The sequence below is a fragment of the Neopsephotus bourkii genome, unplaced genomic scaffold (assembly GCF_033783945.1).
Source record: "Neopsephotus bourkii isolate Nb327-2 ecotype Australia unplaced genomic scaffold, CSIRO-AGI_Nbou_v1 NB_330, whole genome shotgun sequence".
NCBI classification, from domain to species: Eukaryota; Metazoa; Chordata; class Aves; order Psittaciformes; family Psittacidae; genus Neopsephotus; species Neopsephotus bourkii.
Genome location: NW_026900838.1, coordinates 340324 through 357987, shown reverse-complemented (window position 1 = coordinate 357987; position 17664 = coordinate 340324). Strand labels below are relative to the sequence as shown.

At 38.5% G+C, this 17664-nt stretch overlaps 1 protein-coding gene across 1 annotated transcript in view; it reads right to left on the bottom strand.

Annotated features, from left to right (window-relative positions):
- The window catches only part of EYS (eyes shut homolog), a 579093-nt gene that overhangs the window by 264344 nt on the left and 297085 nt on the right, over positions 1 to 17664 (bottom strand). The gene's annotated exons all lie outside the window — the stretch shown is intronic.

Here is a 17664-nt window from a genome sequence, read left to right as displayed (position 1 = left end):
ATGAAATTGACATCTCAATCAAATATGTCAACTATTTCTGCCTAAAACAACAAACCCCATGTTAGGATGAAACCTAAAAATTTGCCTTCTGACTACATCTAGCTTGTCTGTTTATCTAGATGCCTCTTAACCTCCAGCACCCTGTGCTATACCTGGCAAAGGAAGATGCAGCTCTTAATGAAAAAGGTATGTGAATACATGGCTGCAAGCACATAAGATGATAGAGGGGTACAATTAAAAGGTGTTTCCCCCCCATCTTTCCTCTCTACTCTCCTTTCCTTTTCCCTGTTCTTTATCGTTTCTTCTCCTTCATTCCTTTTTTCCTTCCTTTTTCTTTTTTCTATGTATTTTTTTCTTTTTTCTTTCTTTTTTCTTTCCCTTTCTTTTCTTCATTTTGTTTCTCTTTCTCTCTCTACATGTCTTCCTCCCTCCTTTGTATTTCCCCTTTCCTGCTCTTCCTTTGTTTCTTCCTTCCTCTTCTTTCCCTTTCCATCCTCTTCTTCCTCTTCCATAACGTGTGGTTTTACAGAAGAGCATTCAACATACACATGTTGTGGTATAATCTCGGCCAGTGACTAAGCACCACGCAGACAGTCACTCACTGACCCTGTCTGCAGAGGGATGGGGAAGAGAATTAGTGGAGCAAGAAGTGAGAAAACTCACAGATTAAGTTAAAGATAGTTCTATGGGAGAGAAAAGGAAGAAAATAATAACAATGATAACAATAAAATTAAAATATACAAAATAACTGATGCACAATGCAACTGTTCAATACCTGCTAATCAATGCCTAGCCAGATCCTCAGCAACAACCAGCCCCTCCCAGTCAACTCCCCTGAATTTATATGCTGAGCATGATGTCATTTGGTATCTAGAATAGCCCTTTGGTCAGTTGGGATCAGCTGTCTTGGGTGTGTCACCTCCCAACCTTTTGTGCACCCCCAGCCTACTCACTGGTGGGATGGGGTGAGAGGCAGAAAAGGCCCTGACTCTGTGTAAGCAGTGCCAATCAGTAATTTAAACGTCTGAATTATTAACAGTATTTCTTGTACCCCTCCAGTCTTCTCCCTGGAAGAGGAGAAAAAGAGGCTGAAAAGTCCTTGATTTAGTATAAACACTATTTAGCAACAACTAAAACATCTGTGTGTTATCAGCATTATTTTCCTACAATTTCAAAACACAACAGCTATTACCCCAGCTGAAGCCAGGACAGCATGGGCACTCACTCACACTCAGATGCAGTCATGCACTTCTTAGGTATTTTTATTTGCTAATATTTAAACTGAGACTCAGATCAGTACATTTATCTACTCATAAGGAGTTAAAAATGTGTGTCCCCTTGCAAAAAACGTAAAATGAGGGGCTAAGCTGTTTCATTTTAGCACAGCTATACTGTTTTGATTTTTGCACAAATAGAAATACGTTTTAGTCTCACTTGAAGAATCACCCGGTGTACAATTATTTGTTTAATCAACTTTATGAGACTGTTGAAAATGTAAAAAAAAACATTAACAACTCAACCATCTTGTTAAAAAAGCCAGTGCTCAGATTTCACTGAATCATCTATACAGGGACTCTAAGTATCTTTGAAGGTCACAGATCTGTTTCTATTTTCCAAAAATATGCAAAACTTTAATCTGTTCTGGCATCAACTCCAGTAGCAAATACATTACTACATATGCTTAAATTCTGAACATCAGTGATACTGGGATAAATTGCGAACTCCTATATAAATTGCACTCCAATATATCACTGTAAGACTATGCTGAATTTTATCCTTTCATGACTTTTCAAAAAGCTATTTACAAAGTCAGAGTCACTGTGGTCAAATCCCAAACAAAGCTCTTCTAACAAGTTCTCAGGAAGAGATGGGAAACAGCAAAAAAATCAGTGATATATGCACATATACATGTAAGAAAACAAATAAAAAATTTCGAGCAATACCAATCGACCACTGATTCAAAAAAGATGACCATGTAATTTTACATGTATTTAGTCATTAAAAACTCTGTTTTGAAATATAAGCCTGTATGTGTAAATTTCAGAAAACTCAAAACAAACAAAAACCACAAAATTGCAGAGAACTTCTTCCATTTTATTGACAAGGCAATTTCTCTAAGGAAGGGCAGACACTGCTTTAGAGGATTACCTCCAATCCCTAACCCTTGTTTTTCTTCCTGAGCTCACCACTGAGCTCTAAGTCCTTTCCTTATTCCATTTGCCCCAAGTTGCCCCTGCACATGGTTTTGCTTCTTCTACTGAACCATTCAGTTTTCTCCACACTCCTGAGACGCTGGTATCTAACCACCTCTTTTTGTTGATTCCACTTAGGAGATCAGCTTGTCTGAAAGACAGATAAGTTTCATGGACTTTTTCTTTCCTGAAACTCTAATTCCTTCTGTACATTCTCAGGACTTTGGAGGGTTTTTTTTCTTTTGCATTGGTGTTTTGGTTTGTTTTGTTTTTTTGCATTGTTCTGCATACAATTAACTACACATGTGAGAATACATCAAAATCATGTCAGTTCTTTGGTGTTTTGCCAACACAGGGCATTCGAGCCCCTAGATCTCACTACAAAAATAAAATCATTAATTGAGAGGAGGAAAAAAAAAAGTGAGTGGGGGAAGAAAGCGGTTTATTCCTGGTTCTTGAGACCGATCGGTAACTGAGGGCAGACTGGATTATCTACTAAATTTCAAGAAAGAACAAACAAGAAAAAGCTGGTGGCATCTACATTTAGCTTTCTATGTATAACTGCAATAAGTACACAGAGCACTGCAGTCAATAAATGCACTTTATTGTTGCTAACATCCATATCTTTTTATCTTCCTATGATGATAATGATGCTGCCTTGCAAGACAACATACTCCATTATTCTATGGATTTGAGGCCAGTTTGGTTTCTTATAGGAAATATATTCGTGGTGCTAAGCAGACAGCTTTTTTAAAGAATCAGATGCAGCAAAATTGCTGCAATTGCTCTGTGTCCATAAATATGGAAAGAGCTAATGAGAGAAAGCACTGGGGAATATTTAGCAGACTCAAGGTTCTTGTGAAACCATGAAAACATGCTGCTTGAATCACAAATAACTACATACGTTACCACAAAAGCTATTAACAAAACCCCGTGCTGTGGCTTTATCCATAAAGATTCTCACATTGTTAGTAACAGTACACAGCCTCTTTTTACAGAACATAAGCTTTGCTTATAATCCTTTTATGACTCTTACATGTAGCTTTTTCATTTGACCTCTAGAGTTGGCTTCCTAGATTGCTATTTGTCCTAGTGCAGAGTATTCATCATCACCCAAGCCTTCAGAAAAAAAAAGAATAAAAAAGCTGAAGTTGTATTTTATCTTTCACTCTGAACGTCTAACACTCGCTTTCCTAAGAAACAGGAAAGACCTTTGGCCTACAAAATCCTTTCAGCTGTAGCTCGCTCCCCTGTGTACATACAGCTCCCCTCGTTTTTCTGTTTACATGCATTCACTTTAATGTCAGAACGTTAAAAGGTTTGAGACCTAGCTGTAACGGTAGGCAAATACTCAGGCAGGTGTGCAACCCAGCTGACTGGCAAAGCTTCATTAGGTCTTGCCAATACCTACCCATTTTCCTCTGTTCCACTGAGCTTCAGCTGCAACAGCTTCAGAATGGAGGCCTTCAAAAGTAAAACTTCGTGAGAGTAGGCAACCAAAAGTGTTGTTTTTTAAAAGGCAGGCAGAGACAACAAAAACCTTTTAATATGCTCATGAGCATATGCTCCTGTGGATGATGGAGCTTCTGTACCTTGATATTTCTAACGTGTACCCTGCAGTTTGCATAGATTCAAGCACAGAGAAGATTCTAATACTACTTTTCTTCTTTTATCTGTTTTTTTTTTTTTTTTGTGTTGTTACACCTTAGAACAAAACACTCATGTTCGAGCTATCATTTCTGATATGGACACAACTTTTACATCATTTGCTATTCTTTTAATTAGCAATACATCGCAAAATTCAAAGAGAAGGCATCATTGCTGTGGGAAGATATGAACAATTAATTTGCTGTTTGGAAATTTTATTCATTTTTTTAGAAAGAAGGAACAGATCTCTTACAACAGTACAAAACTATGGTCATAAGAAAGTTATGTTTGTTTAAGACTGGGGAATGCCAAATGAAAAAATAGTTTTAGAAAAGCAAAATGAAAAGCTCAGAGCAAGGCCTGCTTCACTGGGCTGGCTACAGACTCTTCCAGCCCAACTATTGACTTCCAATTGCTGCCATGGACCAGGCTCATGGGAAGAGCATGCAAGGAACAATGCTTTTCCTGGGACAGCCTGTAAGCTGCAACCATAAACAATACTATTTAATATATTTAATATATTCATCAATGATTTAGATGAGGGAATTGAGTGTACGATCAGCAAATTTGCTGATGACACTAAGCTGGGAGGAGTGGCTGACACGCCAGAAGGCTGTGCTGCCATCCAGAGAGACCTGGACAGGCTGGAGAGTTGGGCGGGGAATAACTTGATGAAATATAACAAGGGAAAGTGTAGAGTCCTGCATCTGGGCAGGAACAACCCCAGGTTCCAGTATAGGTTGGGGAACGACCTGTTAGAGAGCAGTGTAGGGGAGAGGGACCTGGGGGTCCTGGTGGACGACAGGGTGACCATGAGCCGACACTGTGCCCTTGTGGCCAAGAAGGCCAATGGCATCCTGGGGTGTATTAGAAGGGGGGTGGTTAGTAGGTCGAGAGAGGTCCTCCTTCCCCTCTACTCTGCCCTGGTGAGACCTCATCTGGAATATTGTGTCCAGTTCTGGGCCCCTCAGTTTAAGAAGGACAGGGACCTGCTGGAGAGAGTCCAGCGCAGGGCAACTAAGATGATTAAGGGAGTGGAGCATCTCCCTTATGAGGAAAGACTGAGGGAGCTGGGTCTCTATAGTTTGGAGAAGAGGAGATTGAGGGGTGACCTTATTAGTGTATATAAATATGTAAAGGGGGAGTGTCACGAGGATGGAGCCAGGCTCTTCTCAGTGGCAAACAATGAAAGGACAAGGGGCAATGGGTACAAACTGGAACACAAGAGGTTCCACTTAAACCTGAGAAGAAACTTCTTCTCAGTGAGGGTGACGGAACACTGGAACAGGCTGCCCAGGGAGGTTGTGGAATCTCCTTCTTTGGAGACATTCAAAACCCGCCTGGACACGTTTCTGTGTAACCTTATCTAGGTGTTCCTGCTCCGGCAGGGGGATTGGACTAGATGATCTTTTGAGGTCCCTTCCAATCTCTAACATACTGTGATACTGTGATACTAGGGCTTCCTCATACTGGGTATTCACCCCTGCTTACCACCTTCCATAAGCCTGGCTGGGACACCAAAACTGGGACACGGAGTGCCGGGCCCCTCCAATGGCTACACCAATGACTCCCTTGTGACTCCTTGCTGCTGCTTGCAGCTGGGTCTCTCAGCATGCTCTGGCTGCAGCACTGTGTTGTCAAATGAGGGAGTTGCAGGGGGAGATGTGTTTCCCACCATCAGAGAAGATAAGGGTGTTTGCAGATATGTGTGCTTGAAGGAATCTGAGCCACCCAAAGGAAAGGAGCAGGCACAGCTGGCGGCCATGGCCCCATGAAGTGGCTGGCTGGCTCTTGAGATGGGGGAGACTGCAGTCTTGTGACCTCTGGTCAATCAGAAACTGCCCAGGGCACTTCTGAAGGCAAACAGGATATTTTAGGAGACCCCTCAGGGCCAGTTCAACCTAGAGTTTATGTCTGCAGAAGGTAACAAAGACAAGTGGGACCATTCCTGGGCTGCCTTTTGTGAGGTATGGAAGCACCAATCCACTAGTCCAAACTGATGTCTCTGGAGGCTTGCTGCCTGGCAGGGCCAGGATCTGGGATTTTGCAGCAGCCTCCTGTCTCAGGTGGTCTACGCATGTAGGAGTGTTTCTTCTTTACTGAAAATATGCTGAAAGTACTTTAGCTTTCATGTTCCTTACTTTTCTATGTTTTATCTCCAAGAGCTCCATTTTTTTGAGGTTTTAATGAGTCATGTCAATCATTCTCTTTTGCATTCTAAAATAAGATCAAGCATTCCAGCAAGTCCTGGAGGACAGCCGCAGCAAAATAATCAGTAAGTTTTATTCTTTAGTCCCTTAAATACAGCAACATACTTCATACTTGTAATCAGCACTTAAAAGGTTTTAGTGTATTTTCAAATGAGTCGTGTTCTTTGGTATGTTTTATTTAGTCTTCCCAGCTGAAACACCTTGAAGACAGATCAGAACAATGGTCTTCAACTGTTATTTCTATCTTGAGGTGCAATGTTATCTTACTGTGATATGCCTCACCTTTGGTTTCACATAACATACCCACAGTTACAGTGAACCTATGTTCTATGCTGTCAGTCTGTGCTGCATGACTAGCAAGGAATTGTAGTTGAAATGTTTTCTAATGTGGCGTGCTAGACAACAATAAAATGTGATTAACATCCAGAACTGTTGTCAGTGCAGCCCACAAGCAGCTTTCAAGCTAAGAAAAACAATAGTTATGAATAAACCCTCTTTACTGTTCCTTTGTCATGCTTACACAGAGCTACAGATTTGAGTAGACTGCAAAATTCTTCTGAAAGAAAAACACAGCTGTTTTAGATCTCCTATAATTCACAGTGTCTACACTTCTAGCCTAAACATATGCATACACACATATACAAACACCTACATAGAATTCATCTGTTTTAAAGGGCTGGAAAATCAGATCCTTAACCCCAGAAAACTCCTTCCCTTTTGCTGCCATTACTGTGTATCTTTCCTCACAGATACATCAATCATGTTTGTTGATGCATGTTTTGATTCCTAACTCCTTCACGTTCAAAAGTCAATCTGCAATACTGTCAGGAATGAGATCTGCTCTTAGCCTCCCTGCTCACCCCATAAAGGAGACAATTGGCTGCATTTTCTATTAATTTTCACTTCTCCCCTCCATTCTGTTCAAAAGCTTTAAAATACAGTTGGAAACAACAACAACAACAACAAAAACCCCAATACATGAAAGGTTTTCTTATTTCATTTTTTCACCAAAGATACATATTCACACAGAACAAAGATCTTTAGAAAGAAGAGAGGCATAAAAAGGACAACAACAGAGATAGATAGATTGAAATTCAGAGATTTCTAGTAACACAAGTAGCAACATTCTGTAATATAGACTTATTTTATAGGAAGTGGAAGTAAAATCCACTTTTAAAAATGTAAATAATTTCTTTATTATTTACAGTATTTGGAGACTCTGGGGAAAATGGGCATGAAACTTGTTTATATTCAGGGATAAGAAGAAATTATATTCACAGTAATTTCTTTTTCTATATATTGAGATATAGATATATATAGGCACTACTTACCAAATTTCTTTGTATAAAATACATAGACCACACACTTTTTAAAATATATTGGGAAAGATGAAAAAAGTTTCTTTTAAACTATTCTAGATTTTTTTTACCTAAAAGAAAACTGAGCACAAGCAAATAGCTCTATTTTTGTCTCTTTTCTATGACTCATATGGGTCAAAAAAAGAGGTTCTGGAGGGTTCCCTGTGGAAAGGAGGCATTGGAATGCTGGACTGACCCCAGCAATGTGGACTATGTCTCACACTGACATACAGTATGTGCCAGTGCAACATTTGTGCTCCAAGAATCTTTCAAAAGTATAATAGAAATGCGTCCATTTCAAACTAAATGGAAATCAGATATACATTTTTTTCGTCTTGGAGAGCTCTAAGACCTGCAACTTTATTCATGAATGCTGAGAATTCCTCAATTACTTTTAAATTATTTTAGGATGATAGATACTCAATTGTAATGCCTAAAATGAAGCTCTCAGTTTTTTTTTATTTCCATTCTGATTTTCATTGATGATTACATTCTGACAGCCAAATTGTTGGCCATTTACAGACAGTCAGGTCAGCACTTTTAATTCAGCATCTTTCCAGAATCACCTGTTGCAGGTAAGGTGTGGCTGTGCTCTACCTTACCAAAACATTTATAGCTACACTGTATTTCTGGAAATAGTTATTTGCTAGTTATATAGGTAATATATGTGTATTTCAACACCCTAAAGCTCCATATTTATTAGCAGTTAATCTAACGTTTCTGGTTTTCTCCACTCCTCTTCCATATACTGAATTTGAAGAGTGCCATGCTCATGCAATGTGGTCTTTCTCTACCGCTGTTACTTGCCTGTGAGCAAGACTTTAATTACCAGTTTTACCTACTTACTTTCAGATGTCAAATTCCCTCTGCCTCTTTTGCACTCAGACATCTATCAGGGCTCAGTATAATATAGTTTCCTGCGTTTAGCAAAACCTTGCTGCAGCCCTGTGCCAAAACACCTTTTGGTGTATTCCACCGATGCTTAAATTAGACTGACAGAAATGTCTTCTCTAAAAACAAGACTACAGAAGATTGCTATTCAAGACATGTCAACTGGCCCAACACACTTGAAAACCTTTACGTTTTTCTTGTCTCTGCATTTATCACTAAGAGGGTTATACCAAATGATTCTCCTGCTACCACTACAGCTAAATTAAATCCAATAATCAACCAGAAAATACAAGTGTGCTACGTTATAGAAAAATTGATATTGAGAAAAAAGTCAGGATAAGATATATGCAATACGGCTTAATGAAGTGAAAGTTTTGTTAGAATGGGAGTGTAGTAACAACTGTGAAGCACTTATTCTGTTGGTTTCTAATACTAAAACTACTTAAAATGCCCACAGATGAAGAAGAGCATGACAATCTTGATGTTTTAAGCATTTCTGTTTTAATTTGATATCGTGCTCACGCATGTGTTGAATAAGTATTTTTCTGTCTACAAATAAATACAATTCCTTTTCTAGAAAATTCACACATGCAGCAACAGCAGTGAATATTATATGCTTATGTATGTATTAGAGTGGAATAGCAGATGTTACCTGATTTTTTTCTTAAAAGTGCGCATAAACAAGTAAATAAACTAATTACTGTACCTTTAAAAATAGTAATTTCTATACTCCTATTCATACATATATCAACTGCAAAGAACTGAGAAGACGGCAAGTCTTAGCCTTTCCTTGAAGTGAGGGAAAACGAGGGCAGAGTCTTGTAGCAGTAATTCATTTAAATTATAGGAGGCACCTGGAATGTAATTAGTGAAGGAAATTGTTTCATTATTATCATTAACATATAAATATTTCCTAAAACAGGATTCTGTTTCAGGCTCAGGTGTGGAATTTAACATAAAATACACTCCATGACTGTATTAATTACAATATTAGCTTAGCGAGATGAACTGAGACTTATGTGACTGCTATCTGTCAGTCACACAAAAGATTTTTTAACATGTGTGCTGGCTCCACAACGTATAGATAATGGAGAGAGGTGCTAAGAGTTACTGCAATGAGCAGGTTAGTAGAAGAGATTCTTTCACTAAAGATATAAAACCATATATATACATATATATATATATATATATATAAAATCCAGAAAAACCCTAGCTGTGTGTGGTTCAGTTTCAGCTAAAACCTGTGAGGTTTTTTCCTTTTTTAAATGTACCATAAGGAACACAGAGAAGATCAAGTAGTATTACAGCAGAACTCAGGAGCAGGCCTTTCCATGGGGATAATTTGGTCTGCTCTCAGCAGAAATTCACAAGCCTCACTAAAATCTTTCCCTTCTGCTGCACTTTCTACAAATTGCTGGCAACTGGCATACAGCCAGCACAAAGCACAGTGCCATTGCTTGCATCTTGATAACCCCCATGGTTAGAAAGCATTAGAGCTGCCACTGGGAGAGCAGGTGTTTCCATAAGAAAAGCTTTTACACTTGTAGTAATAAACCAACTTTCTAATTTCAGTCTCTTACAACTAAACTTAAAACAAACAGAACTGGACTAATTTTAACTTCTTATCAAGTGTTTTAAAGATTATATCCAGTATCAATGGTCACAGCATGAAGTGCACATAGTATGGCTTTAAAATGTCCTTTATAGTATTATAGGTTACTCCAGAAGGCATTTATCTCGCTATTACTCAGAATAAATAATATAGAAGCTTATGGAACAATAATCAAAATGTCGCAATGCATTGCAATAATGGCATATCGAAAGCATAAGTTTTAATTCTATAATGCAGGAAAAAATAGGTCAGTAATCATCCTTCCTCCATTAACCCCCAATACCAAATCAAACACTTAAGCAAGATTAATTTTTACTGGAAAACAAAACAAAATGAAACATTCTTGTAAAATCCAGAGCAAACCAATATTTCTATCGGGCCAAATTCACTGGTAGAGGTTTCATACATTTTGTTGAGGATGCATGTACTGCATCTAGCTGTCTTGGGTTAAGCAGTAGCAGTCCTTTTTCTCCTTAGTAGCTGGTGCAATGCTGTGGTTTTGATTTTCAGCCTGGGAACAGCACTGATAACACCAATGTTTTTAGTTGTTGCTCAGTCATGTTTACTCTGACCAAGGAATTTTTTGAGTCTTGTGCTCTGGCAGGGAGGAGGGGAAGCCAGGAGGAAGCAAAGACAGGACACCTGACCCAAGCTGGCCAAAAAGGTATTCCATACCACAGCACGTCATGCCCAGAATAAAAACTGAGGGCAGTTACCTGGAAGGGTTAGATCGCTGCTCGGGTCAGGCTGGGTATCGGTCGGTGGGTGGTGAGTGATTGCATTCTCTTCCCTTGTTATTTCCTTTACCATCATTATTATTATTGGTGGTAGCAGCAGAGGTTTGTGTTATACCTTAGTTACTGGACTGTTCTTATCTAAACCCGTGCGAGTTCCATTATCATAGAATCATAGAATAGTTAGGGTTGGAAAGGACCTTAAGATCATCAAGTTCCAACCCCCCTGCCATGGGCAGGGACACCTCACTCTAAACCATATCACCCAAGGCCTCGACCAACCTGGCCTTGAACACTGCCAAGGATGGAGCATTCACAACTTCCCTGGGCAATACATTCCAGTGCATCAACACCCTACCAGGGAAGAATTTCCTCCTTATATCCAATCTAAACTTCCCCTGTTTAAGTTTGAACCCATTACCCCTTGTCCTATCACTACAGTCCCTAATGAAGAGTCCATCCCCAGCACCCCTATATGCCACCTTCAGATACTGGGAGGCTGCTATGAGGTCTCCACGCAGCCTTCTCTTCTCCAGGCTGAACAGCCCCAACTTTCTCAGCCTGTCTTCATACAGGAGGTGCTCCAGTCCCCTGATCATCCTCGTGGCCCTTCTCTGGACTTGTTCCAACAGCTCCATGTCCTTTTTATGATGAGGACACCAGAACTGCACACAATACTCCAAGTGAGGTCTCACGAGAGCAGAATAAAGGGGCAGGATCACCTCCTTCTACCTGCTGGTCACATTCCTTTTGATGCAGCCCAGGATACGGTTGGCTTTCTGGGCTGCAAGCACACAGTGCTGGGTCATGTTCATTTTCCCATTGACCAGAACCCCCAAGTCTTTCTGTGCAGGGCTGCTCTGAATCTGTTCTCTGCCCTGCCTGTAGCAGTGCCTGGGATTGCTCCGACCCCGGTGTAGGACCTTGCACTTGCCATGGTTAAACTTCATGAGGTTGGCAACAGCCCACCTCACAAACGTATCAAGGTCCTCTGGATGGCATTCCTTCCCTCTAGTGTATTAACCGTTGTTAAACAAGACTGATCCCAACACTGATCCCTGAGGGACACCACTCGTTACTGGTCTCCAGACGGACATTGAGCCATTGACCACAACTCTTTGTGTGCAGCCATCCAGCCAGTTCTTTATCCACCGAGTTGTCCATTCATCAAATTGATGTCTCTCCAATTTGGAGACAAGGATGTCGTGTGGGACAGTGTCGAACGCTTTACACAAATCCAGGTAGATGACATCAACTGCTCTACCGCTGCCCATCAGTTCTGTAGCCCCATCATAAAAGGCCACCAAATTGGTCGGGCAGCATTTCCCCTTAGTGAAGCCATGCTGGCTGTCACCAAGCAACTTGTTGTTTTTCATGTGCCTTAGCATGCCTTTCAGGAGAATCAAATCATTATCTCGATTCTCCTCCCCATTCCTCCGGGAGCAGGGGGAGGAAGGGAGTGGGGAGAGAGGTAGAAGCTGCATGGTTCTGGTTTGCTGACTGGGCTTAAACCATGACACTAGTGTAGCAGGATAATGGAACTCTCTGTGAATAATTTGTTCTTGTTTCAGATCCAAATCTTGAAAGATCAAACATTCTGATTTAGCTGAAATTAGTGTGAGTTGCTAGCACTACACTGCTCTGGGGGAGGTGATATTTAGGTGATTTGCTGACAAGTATTCTCAGGAGGGTGCTTTTTTCAGTGTAAGATTATTGGGAAAATTCTTGTGAAGTAATAAGTTTAAAAGTGTGGTCATTCTGAAAGCCATCTCTCCTCAGTCACTGATGATACTGTGGGAAGATGGCATTGTAAGATAAGCTACACTTGTTCTTCATGATTTATAGTAATTTTTACCTATTAATGGCACCCTGACTAAAATGACATTCAAGTTTTATCTGTTCAGTATTTATAAGTATGTTGTATTTACTGCAGTTGCAACTTTGCATAAGCATATATTTGCCCAATGAGTTGCAGTTAAATCAGACAAGTGCATGTCTCTAGTATGCCTTGTTTTTGTCATAGTTACGTATGCCAGCTCTCAGTGGTGGCAAACCTGTTAGTGAGCAGGTACAACAGCTGCAGAATGTCTTTATCCTGCACATATGGAACCTGAAAACAATCTCAACTGAGCTGCACCTTCAGACATGGAGAGGATTCACAGTAGTACCTTATCAAACTGCATTTTAGAAATAGGGCTGATGCTATTGATCCTAACGGCAGAGCCTGAAATAACACCTGACTTCTTCTGGTGAAGTTGCCTCTTTCAACTAGTATCTTACACATAGTATTTTATTCACTCTGTTTGCATCTCTCTGCTTTCCTTTCCCTCAAAGTACTTTGTAGTGTAAACATTCTAAACAGTTAGTTAAGAGCATGGTAAACCTTATTTCTACTCCCTTCATCTTATGTCAGTTATTAGAAGCCTGCAGGCTGTCTTGTGTACTGGTATGCATTTTATTCTCCCTTAACTAATAAAGAGCCGCATGCATTCAAAGCATCAACAAAAAAAGAAAAACAACCCTCAGTGAATTTTAATAGCACTCATTCTTAACTTCCTTGATGATGTCCAATAAAGGAGGTGTAACATAGATGCATACAATATACAATTTTCCGTTTCACTTTCTGTATCACAGTGGTCTAGGGTCTGCTAATGCTATCAAGTACTATGGAAACATGCTGCTGTGAATATTTCAGAATATAAATAAAGAATGAATCATTAATAACATAGTAGTCCAGCATTGCACCACATAAAACTCAGTGAATATGTTGAAGGACACACAAATGAAACTCTGGTTAAAAACAGGATCAGGAAATTTAGTAGGTAGCTTTTATGACACATAAGCTACTGGAGAAAAACAAAACTCCAAAACTCAAAACCTAAAATAGATGGTTCATAAATTATGTCTTGAGAGATGTACATTATAATAAATAGTCCCAGCTGCTTTCCTTCCTGTTTTGTATGTGCTGTAGTCACTTCCAACATCTAAATGCAAAATTCTGCTTTGGTAGCTTTTTAATATGGGAACTTGGCAGCTCAAATGATGGGGAAGATTCTGAATGACAGTGCTGCTTAGGTAATTTATTTCAAAATATAAATTTAAAGTAATTTCTGTGCTGAAAAATTAAGTTATACATTTGGAGTGTTAGTGTAAGCACTGCAGAATAGTTTCCCCTCTGTAGAACTTAAAAGCACAAAAGGAAGCTGTCACACAAATTTTCTGTAGCACAAATTTTGCATGAATCCTGAAGAAAATATTAGTGTTCAGACACAAGCCATCTTCCAAAATAATGGAATTGAAACTTCTTACTGTTATACCTGTGTTTATACATGTGTTAATATATGTTTTAATAGTGCTTGGCTCTCGTGTTTTTTATTTCAATGCAGTTTGTACTCTGAAGAAAGTACACTGTGGTCTGTAGAAAAGAATTCGTGAAAAGTTTCCCACTTCTGGTCATTATATTCAGTTAAATAGAAAGCTAACTGCCGTGGTTTAAATGGGCTTAAACCATGACACTAACTTAAAACCTAACTGAAGGGACATGTCTGGAAGAAAAATGGCTTACAAATGCTAGCTAGCTAGCAACCAGGGCTGCAAAACAAGTAAGTTACCAACATACCTTTAGTTTTGAAGGGGAAAAAAAAGCAAATAGGTAAAGATGTCTGCTATCAAGGTTACACAGACAATTAAGGTAGCAAGAACGAAATTATTTGCTTCTGCAAAACCCATGTGAAATAGACAATATTTTAGTATGTTACAAAGGCATGTATTTATATATTTCCAACAGAGCTCAGAAATTAAGATGACAACAACAGAAGCTGGGAACACTGATCATATTTAGAATAGATCCAAAGACAAAAATGTTGCTAGAACACCAAATGCCTAAGACAAAAAAAAGAGGAAATGTACAGTTATTTATGTTTGAGACACATTCTGAAGGTCAACATGAGTTCAAAATTAGTGTCAATGAAAAGGATCACTTAGCCAGTGGCTGGGTTATCTAATTTATCCTTACAAGATCTGGAAAGGAGCTTTATATCAAATTCTCTTCCTGTTCAGTAAATGGAAGAAGTATGACCAGTGGGAAGTTCACTCATCCCAAGGCAACTTTCTAAAAGAATAGAAAAGGCATCTTTTCCACTACTGAAAGATCCCAGATCACCATCTTCTGTTGGTCATTTGGAGAATTACTAGTATCTATATAAGAAATGACTTGCCCAAGAAAACAGTTGGAGTTTTTGTTTGGTTTTATAAATCTCTGGGTATACAGGTAGCAGGGCTACTAGAACTGCAGTCTGCTTTAGGACGGGCCCTTTACTGTTATGAGTTTGAACAGACCAGATGTATATAACATCAGGTCATGAACTTCTTAATATACCTGCCTCCTTTTAAAATAAAAATTGGATATCGATAAGCTGGTTACCAAATAATCACTGTTTCAAATTTATACTTATTCCTTAGAAGTCTTTACACAATTTTCTGACTATAATTGTTTATATTGCTGAAATTATATTAAGTAGGAGTAAAGCCAGTGTATTTTCTACATATTGTGAATACCACTAGTATTTGAAAACAGTCTGTATATTTATCTTCTAATTAGAAAATAAAAAAAGAAAATCTTTGTAAACAGGTTGAATATAAAGCACCATCTTACCTGCTCCTGTTATCTCTAACAATAAAGACAGAAACATCTGAGGATTTGAGGAAGGACTGAGGAGCAAAATTACAATTTGTATGGGAGATGGAAAAACTCTTTTTTCACAGCCAGGCCCACACACAATTCTTAGTTGTTCTGTTCCTTGGTTCTCTCCCTAATCTGGTAATATGCCAAGCACTTCCACCTAAATGTATTTGTTGCCTCTCACAGAAATCTAAAACCTCACCACTGGTAAGCCCTGTGTTCACCTGCCCTATATAAAATACCACTTAAGAAAAAAAATGTTGTCCCATATGCCTGCAAGTAAACATAACTCAGGAAAATCAAGCTACAAATAATGGCTTATGCTTATATGCCACATAGCAACAGTCACTGAGGAATTCTTGACAAACAGTGGATTCTGTTTTGATCAAAACAATGAGAAAAAAAACCTGCAAAAACAGATTACTATTTGGGAGCTAGAGCACATTGTATTTTGTTTCTTTAGAATGTTAGACATGATAAGGATGGTTAAAATCCCTTAGCTACGCCAAACAAAATTTGAAAAAAAAAATTTATAATCTCAGGTATGATGACATTTCATTTATCCGACTCTGCTTAAAATTCTCTCCAAAATGCTAGCTTGATTTAATAGAATGTTTAGGTATGAAATGCTAGCAATTTGAAACAAGTATTTTCAGATACAAAAAAATACAAAAGCTGACTGCTACAGATATTTGTATAATAGATAGGGTTTTCACAAAAAACATTAATGTGACAATCACTTGGTTGAAAAGAAACATTGTAGGATTTCAAATTTATTATTTCCAATTGCTAATACATCAAAAGTAACAAGGTAGTTGCAGCGTATTTTGTGACAACAGGAATGAGTACTGCACACCCTTTTTGAAGAACAGTCATTAATGGAAACCAGAAAAAGCCTGGAATACAAAGTCCTTGTCCTGAAAACTAGTGTTAGCTCAGCACATATAGACTTAGAGTGTAGTATGGCAGTAATCAATCCTTGAATTATTTAGCATGGTCTTTCCAGGGTTAGAGAAATATTGAAAGCACTGATTCTAACTACTGTTGATATAATTCACTGGCTTCTTTACCTGGTTTCTTTCTCTTCATGGGATAAAAATTTGTACACAATTTGGTTATGCTAAGTGAAATTTCAGGCTAGCAAATAATGACTATGCTTAATATCCCCAAGTGAATTTCTTTATTTCTATATTATAAGGAAATATTGGGAAAATATTTAAACAAAACCCCCAAAACAACCAAAAAACAACCCAAAAACCAACCAACTAAAAAAAAAACCAAACACCATACACACACACAAAAAAACCCCAAACCACATAGGAAAGAGAAAGTGCATTGCAGAATTAAGGACATATAAGATCTAACCAATGCCTTTTACAGCCTGCCCCCGAATTTTTATTTTTAAACTGAATACATTTAAATGTTTTAACCCTAAGAGATCCAAAACATCAGAAATTTGTCTTATGTCTTTCAAATATTCAAATTCAAGGTTACATGAAAATTAAATGCTAGTATTACCAATTGTTAGCATTAGAAATAACATTTTCAAGAATAAGAACATTCACAATTTTGTCATGAAGCTTATCCATCTCCATAGGTACAAGTTCTATCAACTTGCTAAAGACAGAATCAAAATTGGCCTCACGTTTAAAACTTGGTTGTTGTAAAGTTCTAATGAGGATTAACTTCTTACTGTAAAGGAAATAGTTAAAAAAGCATTATGCTAATCAGAACATTGAGCTTTGTCAGCAGCTTTAAGCTCTAAGGACTTAAAATCGGCTCACTTATTTAAAGTACGAAACAGGCTTCTCCACCCACAAGGAGCATAGTTCTAAGCCCTCTGAAGGAATAAGCAGCATTTTCTTCTCTTATATGAACAGTAGACATGACAACAATTTACACATACACACACATTACAACCAAGGAAGAGTCATATATATTAGAAACTCCCCCTGCCTGAAGAGGTTTAACCTACAGCTCTCACCTTCCTTGGGAGAGTTATAGATCATATTCATGTCTTAATAATACCATTCTTCAGAAATGAATTGAAAACCCACTGGGACAGACAAAATGAGGGAGATGTCCAAGACTTCCAGTTGTAGCCTAGTTAAAAAGGCTGTCACCTGGCTAGAAGTTTGAGAGGATATGGACACTGTAACAGGATTTTGACTGTATGATTCCAACTGTGCCACAAATACAGAGAAGAATTGCATTTAGATCATCTTTTAACACTAAGAAATTCTATGCTGTTAAAGGAATGTGTCATTTTTGGATGGGAGTTGAGAAAACGTTTGTAAGAATAAAGAAGAGGAGACTGCAAATTAAGTCTGGGAAAGATC